General features: G+C 44.6%; 1 pseudogene; it reads left to right on the top strand.

Annotated features, from left to right (window-relative positions):
- Positions 1–5186: 5186 nt before the first annotated feature.
- Positions 5187–7143, top strand: LOC134357742 (arf-GAP with GTPase, ANK repeat and PH domain-containing protein 1-like; annotated as a pseudogene).
- The last annotated feature ends 2177 nt before the right edge of the window (positions 7144–9320 follow it).

Here is a 9320-nt window from a genome sequence, read left to right as displayed (position 1 = left end):
ATTTCCAGCCTGGGAAAAGATCTCTGGCTATCATCTCGAAAGTCAGTCCATGGCCTCCTCTTCTGCTGCAATGAGGCCACACTCTGGTTGGAGGAGCAACACCTTATATTCCATTTGGGTAGCTTCCAACATGATGCTGGGAACATAGATTTTTCAAATTTCCAGTAATGGCATTCCTCCCCACTTCACCATTCCCCATTCCCATTTCCATCTCTCACCTTATCTCCTTACCTGTCCATCACCTCCCTCTGGTGTTCCTCCCCCCTTTTCCCTTTCTACCCATGGCCTTCTGTCCTCTCCTGTCAGATTCCCCCTTCCTCAGCCCTTCATCTCTTTCACCAATCAACTTCCCAGCTCTTTACTTCACCCCTGCCCCGCTCTCGGTTTCACCTATCACCTATTGTACTTCTTCCTCCCCTCCCCCCACCTCCTTACTCTGACTCCTCTTTTTCTTCCAGTCCTCGGCCCAAAACGTCGACTGTTCACTCTTTTCCTTACATGTTGCCTGGCCTGCTGAGTTCCTCCAGCATTTTGATTTCCAGCATCTGCAGATTTTCTCTTGTTTGTGATCTTGATCTATGCCTCTTAACATCTTGTAAACCTCTGTCGAGTCACCTCAACCTATCCTCATAAGACATGGTCTGTAACCCAGTCAATATCCTGTTAAACCTCCTCTGTGCTCTCTCTAAAGCTTGCACATCCTTCCTATAATGAGGTGACCAAAACTGAGCACAATACTCCAAGTGTAGTCTAACCAGAGTTCTCTAGGGTTGTAATGTTACCTCTTGAACTCAATCCTATGACTAATGAAGGCCAACACTCCATATACCTTCATAACAACCCTATGAACTTGCACGGCAACTTTGAGGGACCTTTGGATGTGGTCTCCGAGATCCTTCTGTTCCTCTGCACTTACCATTAACCCTGCACTGTGCCTTCAAGCTCAACATTCCAAAGTGTATCACTTCAGTTTTCCAGGTTGAACTCCATCTGCCACTTCTCAGTCCAGCTCTGCACCCTATCAATGTCCCTTTGTCATCTATGACAACCTTCCCAATCTTCATGTCATCTGCGGATTGCTGTTGTCCCATACGCCTCAATTCCTTGAGCTTCCAAAAAGTTACCGACACTTAGTGGCCACCTTATCAGGTACCTCCTGTTCCCAGTAAAGTGGCTACTGAGCCAATGCTTGTGGTCTTCTGTTGCCCAGCTACTTCAACATTTGACATGCTGTGCGTTCAGAAATGCTCTTCTGCAAACCACTGTTGTAATGTGTGGTTATTTGAGTAACTTTTGCCTTCCTATCAGCTTGAAGCAGTCTGGCCATTCTTCACTCGGCCCAAGATGTTGACAGTTTATTCCTGAAAACATACACTTAATGTTTTCGGAACACTTCTTTCTCTCTGCCATCAGAATTCTGAACAGACAGTGAACCTGCCCATGAACACTCCCTCACTATTTTTGCTCTCTTTTTGCACTATTTGTTTAATTTATGTATATATACATTTATTGTATTTTATAATTTTGCACTGTACTGTTGCCACAAAACAACAAATTTCACAACATATCAAGTTCAAACTTATCGTCATATGACTGTACATATATACACCTAAATGAAATTCATTCTTCTGGACCACGGTGTATCCACAAAACATACATCACACATAGCACATAAAACCAAATATTATCATAAATAGGTTAATAAAGTATAATTCAAAATGCATGTAGCACGCAACACAGGTAAAATATATGCTGGATATACTTAACCTGATTCTAATTCTCAAAATTGGAATCAGAATCAGGTTTAATATCATCGGCATATGTCTCTTTAATTTATTGGCTTTGCAGCAGCTGTACATTGCGATACATAATACTAGGAAAAAACCTGTGAATTACAGTAAGTGTGTATATATAATAGTTAAATTAAATTAATGCAAAAATAGAAATAAAAAAGTAGTGAGGTAGTGTTCATTGGTTCAATGTCCATTCACAAATCAGATGGCAGAGGGGAAGAAGCTCCATAGATGCTGACTGACTTGTTGAGCATTTTGTGTATATTGTTCAAGAACTGTTTGCTTTCAAATCCTTCCCTAGCCTTGTTCTTCCTCTTCCCTATCTCAATAAATTCAATTTTGACTTTGATACAAAGGAATGCAGATGCTGGTATCAACAGCTGTAGTTCTTAAAGCAATCGGGATAACATCAGAAATGTGTTGGAGGACATCTTCAAAAGGCAATGCCTCAAAAAGGCAGCATCTGTCATTGGGACCTCCATCACCCAAGATACTCTCTTTTCTCATTGCTACTATCAAGGTGGTGATACAGGAGTCTGAAGATACACTCAATGTTTTAGGAAAACTTCCGCCATTAGATTTCTGAATGGACAATGAAGCCGTGTACACCACCTCACTATTTTTGCTCTTATTTTGTACTTCTTATGTAATAGAAATATTTATTTATTTATTGAAAAGTTATAGATTTTTATTATGTATTGCATTGTACTGCTACCACAAAACAACAAATGTTACAACATATTCCAGTGATATTAAACCTGATTCTGATTCAGAGCGTATGTGGATATTATCTGCCTGTTGCCATGGCTACTGACATTGTATTCACCCACGCCTAGATCTGTAGTGTAAAGACAAAAAGGAGAAGTCACCAAGGCAGCAGCGAGATACAATGGATAATCAAGGAAATCAAAATCATAATTGCTCTCGGCACCAAACTGTCTTGACCGCTCCCAGAACAGGCTGTCATTACAATAGTGACAATAGTGGCAGGATATTTCTAAATGGAGCTGGAGAAAGACTTCCAGGGGATCAACAAGTACTTGCATGACCTTTCAGGTCAACCCTCTCTGCATAGCCCCAACCTCTACAAACCTCCACCTCCCACCTCTGCACCCTGAATGACCTCACCCACACTAATTATGGACCGTTGTCCCACTCCCGACAGGGAAGAGGCTGTGCAGTATCCTTGCCAGGGCCTCTAGACTCAAAAACAGATTCACTACCCTCTGGCTAAAGAAACTCCTCCTCACCTTAGGAAAGGTATTTCCCACCATAGGAAACATCCTCTCAATACCCGTTCTATCTAGGCCTTTCAGTATTCGATGGGTATCAATGAGGATCTCCCTCATTATTTTAAACTCTGTCAAGTACAGGCCCAGAGCCATGAAACACTTCTCATACATTGAGCCTTTCATTCTCTGGAACCTCCTCTGGACTGTCTCCAGTGCCAGCATATCCTTTCTTAAGGGGCCCAAAACTGCTCACAATACTTTAAGTGTGGTCTGACCAATGCCTTTTAAAGCTTCAGCATTGCATCCTTGCTTTTATATTCTAGTTGTCTTTAAATGAATGCTAGCATTGCATTTGCCTTCTACACCACAGACTCAACCTGCAAATTAACCTTTAGCAAATCCTACACAAGGACTCCCAAGTCCCTTTGCATCTTTATTTTTTAAATTTTCTCCCCATTTTGAAAATAATATCTGCTGTTATTCCTTCTACCAAAGTGCCTGCCCATGCACTTCCCGGCACTGTATTCCATCTGCCTCTTCTTTGTCCAGTCTCCCAGTCTGTCTAAATCCTTCCTCAGACTCCCTGCATCATCAAGACTACCTGCCCCTCCACCTACCTTCATATTGTCTGCAAACTTTGCAACAAAGCCATCAATTCCGTCCTCCATATCATTGACATATAATGTGAGCAGAATCAGTCCCAACACAGACTACTGTGGAACACCATTAGTTATTGACAGCCAACCAGAATAGGCCCCCTTCATTTCCACCCTTTGCCTCTTGCCAGCCAGCCAATCTTCCATCATGTTAGTACCTTCCCTGTAATACCATGGGCTGTTACCTTGTTAAGCAGCCTCATGTGCAGCACCTTGTCAAAGGCCTTCTGAGCATCTAAGTAAACAACATCCACTGACTCTCCTTTGTCTATCCTGCCTGTTATTTCCTCAAAGAATTCCAACAGATTTGTCGGACAAGATTTCCCCTTCAGGAAACCATGCTGACTTTGGCCTATTTTATCATGTGCCTCCAAGTACCCTGATACTTCATCCTTAATAATGGACTCCAACATCTTCCCAACCACTTAAGTCAATCTAACCAGCCAATAATTTCCTTTCTTCTACCTCCCTACTGACACAGTCACTATCCTACTGCCCTGCTGCTACTTAGAAGAGACTGTCACTTTATTATTTCCTGTCAGTCACCTTATATACAAATACTCCTGCACCGAGTATCACTTTATGTACATACAATCAATCTATGTATACAAGCTAAAATTATGCATATATGGCCACACTCAAAACATTGTGCTTTATAGCATTTCTTTTATATTTATTGTGTTTTTGTGCTTTTTTTTTAATGCTGCGTCTGATCTGGAGTAACAACCTTTCCATTCTCTTTCACACTTGTGTACTGAAAATATACAATAAACAACTTTGTGTGGAGTTTGTGTTTGCGTGTAGTTTTTCATTGATTCTGTTGTGTTTCTTAGTTCTACCATGAATGCCTGAAAGAAAATTAATCTCAGGGACATATACATACTTCGAAATTTTGAGTTTTGAACCTTGAATCTTGAATTAGTACTTTCTGCGATTCCATCAGATGAATAAGTCACTGCCCCTCCTGTTCCCTCCCTGAGCAATCTCACTTCGTACAGTAAAGACAATAGATGCTGCAGATGCTGGAAATCTTAAGCCATGCACAGGGAGGGGTAACTTTAAGGTGTTATGAGGAAAGTATAGGACAGATGTCAGAGGTAAGTTTTTATGCATAGGTGTGTGGAACCCACTGCCGGGGTGGTGCTACAGGCAGATACAGTATACTGGGAACATTTAAGAAACTCCTAGGTAGACACACAGATGAATGAAAAATGGAAGGAAGGTTAGAGCGATCTTAAAGTAGGTTAAAGGGCCTCATTGTGTTGCACTGATCTATGTTTTAAAATGTCAGCAAGTCAGGCAGCATCTATGGAGGGAATAAACAGCCATCGTTTCATTCCAGGAGTCAAGATCCTTCATCGGGACATGATGAAAGGTCTTGCACTGTCTATTCCTCTCTATATATGCTACTTGTCTTGCTGAGCTCCTCCAGCATTTTGAGTGTGTTGCTCACTTCATGGAGTGCTCCTTCAAGTAGAGTTGAGCTTATTGCCATACACACGAGCATGGGGAGATACAGTTGGAAAGAAAAGCTCACTGCAGCACCACGAGCACCAGATGTAATCAGTGCCTCCCATCCACAAGTCATTGATGATGCCCGGGCATGTCAGATCTGTGCTGTCTTTATGAGACCTGTGTGATGTATGGATTCAGCATCAATGAAGTGTTTAACGAAGCTGTCCAGAGGGTGTTGGGAATTAAGGTTGCCACAGCACCTTTCTGTCACTTGTGCAAGTCTCTCCAAGCCACTTTTCTGGCTCTATCCCAGTCACTGCCATTCACAGCAGCCAGGCAAGCAATGGCGGAAACAAGGGTGAATATTCCTCATCCCTTCCATCTACGTCAAACATCAGTCACCGGCAAATGGCAGCTGGCACCTCTCAAGTGTGCGGGGCTCCTGGCTCTGTCCACAAGCACTTGAAACGATGCCTCAACCTTTCCACAGGAAGGAAATCTTCCAGCCTTATCCTGACGAAGGGTCTCGGCCTGAAACGTCGACTGCACCTCTTCCTACAGATGCTGCCTGGCCTGCTGCGTTCACCAGCAACTTTGATGTGTGTTGCAGCCTTACCCAGTCTGGCTTAGGCAGGACGCAGCAATGGTCTCTGAAACAGTCAGCTGCACAAGGACGCTGTCCTCATTGCAAAGCTTGGAGCGACTTCAGGCTCGGTGGGGACATGGTACAGAGAGGAGGAGTCTGAACGGGAAGGTGGATAACATCAGGAGAGGCAGTACCATCCCAATGAAGCAGGGAGTGTTGTTGAAGAGAAGTGGAAACACGCTAACCAAAGAGTGGAAGTAGTATGTGATGCTCTGCAACATTGCCCCACCATCTCAGTTTGCACAATTATATGCAGAACATCCATGAAAAGAGACTGATCTACCGGGGACTACAGTTAAAGCTCCTGCCAAGTACCCACAGCGTGCGGTTTTAGCCAGCGGTGCCTCCACCAGCCTGAACGGACCAGTGGGCAAGGAAGTGTTGAAGGAACTGGTGCAAGGGAGGCCGTGTGCAGCAAGCAAGCTGGACTTGCCTCCCTCGCCCCAGATAAACCGGGGGAAGAGCATGAAGAAGGCTGAAGGCATGGTGGGTCTGGTCGAAGGGCAAGAGGAGACCATTGAGTTCACCATCATCTCCAGCATGGGCCCGACATGGTACTTTGAAGCTGCAGATTTCAACCAGAGGGATCCCTGGGTCCAAGGCACTGAGAGTCAAATCCTGACCATCCTGTAGTCCTGCGAAAGTAGCAAAAAAAACAGGCTTAGATGGACAGCCAGAGTGAAGCTGTCGCCTTTCAGGGAATAAGAAACGCAAGAGGCACCTCATTCTGTGTTGTCTGCGGTGCTGCAAATCCCACCAGGGCATGTGTAAACTTAGGGGCACTCATGTCACTGAGTGCTCTGGAATTCACCGCGAGCTTGAGATCCTCCTTTCACAAGTCCAGTACCTGGACCGCGACGGCTGGCCTTTGGAGCTAATTCTGGCGCAAAATTGGGAACGAAATGGCAAACTGTGTGGGAGATGAGTACTCGGGGGCGCAGCAAGCCCACCCCCGAATCTACACGGAAGAAAGGGAAAATTAGATCAGAGCAAATCATGACAGAAGCTCTTTGTTGTATCCTTGAAATACCATGATGTTCCCATCAGAAAGCAGCAGCTCCAAGCCGTCATGGAGAAGGACCTTCAAAACGTCCCACTGCTGCTTGCACATGCCAAGAAATAGCACATGGAATATTGTGATGACAAGGACAAGCGGACAGCTCTGCACCTATCCCGTGAGCTCACGTGGTGATGACACAGCTCCTGGTCTGGTATGGTATTGACATGAAGGCCAGAGGAGCAAATGGCGGGCAGGCAGCCAGGAGTGCATGAATGTCCTGTTACAACATGGCTGGCCCAGTGATGGCTGCAGCACAATGCCCAGCATCAGCAGAAATGGTCATGGCTTTGTAGTTGTGTAACCTAGAGAGAATTATATGTTGGTTTAAATGTTTTATGGTTTTTTCTGTAAATAAATGAAATGTACCAATGATGTAAAGTGGCCATCCTGACGGCAAAAGCTAATTGCTTAACAACACAACAATGAGCTGTGAGCCCACAAGGAAGCAGTGAGATCTAGTAACTAGAAATAAAATAACAAACCAAATCAGGAAAGACACAACACTCCCCACCTGGTATCTGTAAGAGATGCCATTAACTGAATTCATGGCTTTCACAAAAAAAAACATTAAAATATTAGAGTCGGTGCTCTTGATCAATTGAATAATACAGTCAAGTCCTAAAGAGTAATAAGACCATCAACTGGATTCAAAATACAGGAGTAAAATTCTGTGCTTCAAGGGGGATCACTGCCCAATCTTTGAAATAAGCCAATTAGATTGTATCAAATATACAACAGAAAGTCCAAAACAAACCTAAAATCTGAACAAACTCAAAATATTGTCTTTGTTTTTACAGATTTGTAACCAGAGTTCACATTTCAATCATTTTCCGACAGTCTATTTTTCTATTTATACTGTTTGTTTTCTTCTTAAGTAGTTTCAGGTCGTTTCTTTGAGCATGCGTGTAAGTAAAGGAAAGCAACTGCTTGCTTACACTCAGTTGTTCAGGGGGTGTTGTCAGAGGCTACAGCTGTATGAGCTGGGTATATGGGGTGTCAGGGAGGTGTAGCACCTGTGGTGGGGGAACATGTCACGTCCTTTTCAAGGCAGTTAAACCACTTTTGGTCCCCATCTGGCACTCAGCTCTCACCTGTGGCTCCCCGTAGCTGCTTGCATGTGACAGCGGCCACACCCCGGGCAACGGCTTCGACAAGCCGACTAAACCAGGTGAGGGTAGCCAATGGGTCTCAAACCCTCGGTGAGATAGGGAGTTGTCTATCCCAGAATGCGAAGACAGACTCCGGCGGATTGAGCGGACGAGACCATTGGAAGCTCCAACAGTCAAGAAGGCGGTCTCTGCAAGCATCGTGGAACATGTAGAATACGACAAGACACAGAAGACGTCCTGGTCATCCACTGCGCCTAGTCCCATCTCCAGCCGTCTCGACTCTGTCTTGCCACTGGATCCAGATGGGAATTGGGAAGAGAGAGTGAGGCTAACGCTGCACAACTCTCCCTCACTTAAATACAAATCACGCGCTAGTCTTGACACCATCAATGGTGTTGAGGTCTTCATCAATGTCGACGATGGACGAACACATGAGCTGTTGGAATGGAACTCGTAATCCATTGCCTTCAGGAAAGTAAGGTCCTGCTTTGAAGGAGCTGGTTTGTAGTCATCCTTTGTATGGACAAAGGCAGATTCACCCATGCTTGCTGTGTTGCTTGTCAAACTTCTATTGCGATGTCAAGGCGGGGAAGACAACAGCTTGGCAAGACTGGGTAAAGCTCTCCTTGACATGAATGCTGCTAAGGCAGGAGTCATGAGCCTGTGGTGTCCATTTTCTAGAATGCTAGTTCCGAAGATGTTCACAGGTGAAGGTTTGTGTGCATTCCCTAGGCAGACATCTCCTGCTGTGACAAGTCCCAGTGCTGACCTCTGTCCAAATGGAGCATTTGGAGGCCCATTACGTTGTTCGAGGACCTTGTGTACCTGTCTGATGTCTCTATCTAGCAAGAGCAGCATCTCAGCCTTTGGGTTGAGTTACGGTATTTTGCTGGCTAGGGACTTGAGGTCAGGGTGGTGAGTTGCTGCTTTTGGAGTGGGGATTTCCTTCCTGTTGACTGGATGTTCACACTCAATGAGTGTGAGGAGAGCTAAACGAGTCTTTTCATCAACAGGTTTGACAATAAAGCCTCTTGCTCTTCACCCAACCATTGTGACACACCTGTGCATGTCTTAAGTGTCGAAGGTGAGGTGCCATCTGTTATGTTGAAGAAAGATGATTTAGCGAGAGATTTGTTGCTCCCATCATCCAAGACAACATACATCCCCTTCCCACAATGGCATTCTAAATAAACATTGACAAGACAGATCCTTGAACATGACTTACTGGCCGAATTTTCCCCACAGATCTTAATACAGAACGAGGTGGCAACTAAGGAAGGGGATGCATCTCCCTCTCTACCATGCCGTAGGGAGATACATGTGTGGTTCTTCACAGACCAGGGAGGTAGGCCAACATGAAGAGCTGTGA

Source organism: Mobula hypostoma, chromosome 2 (genome assembly GCF_963921235.1).
Source record: "Mobula hypostoma chromosome 2, sMobHyp1.1, whole genome shotgun sequence".
Lineage (NCBI taxonomy): Eukaryota > Metazoa > Chordata > Chondrichthyes > Myliobatiformes > Myliobatidae > Mobula > Mobula hypostoma.
Note: the sequence above shows the minus strand (reverse complement) of the source record. Positions and strands in the feature narration are given on the sequence as shown.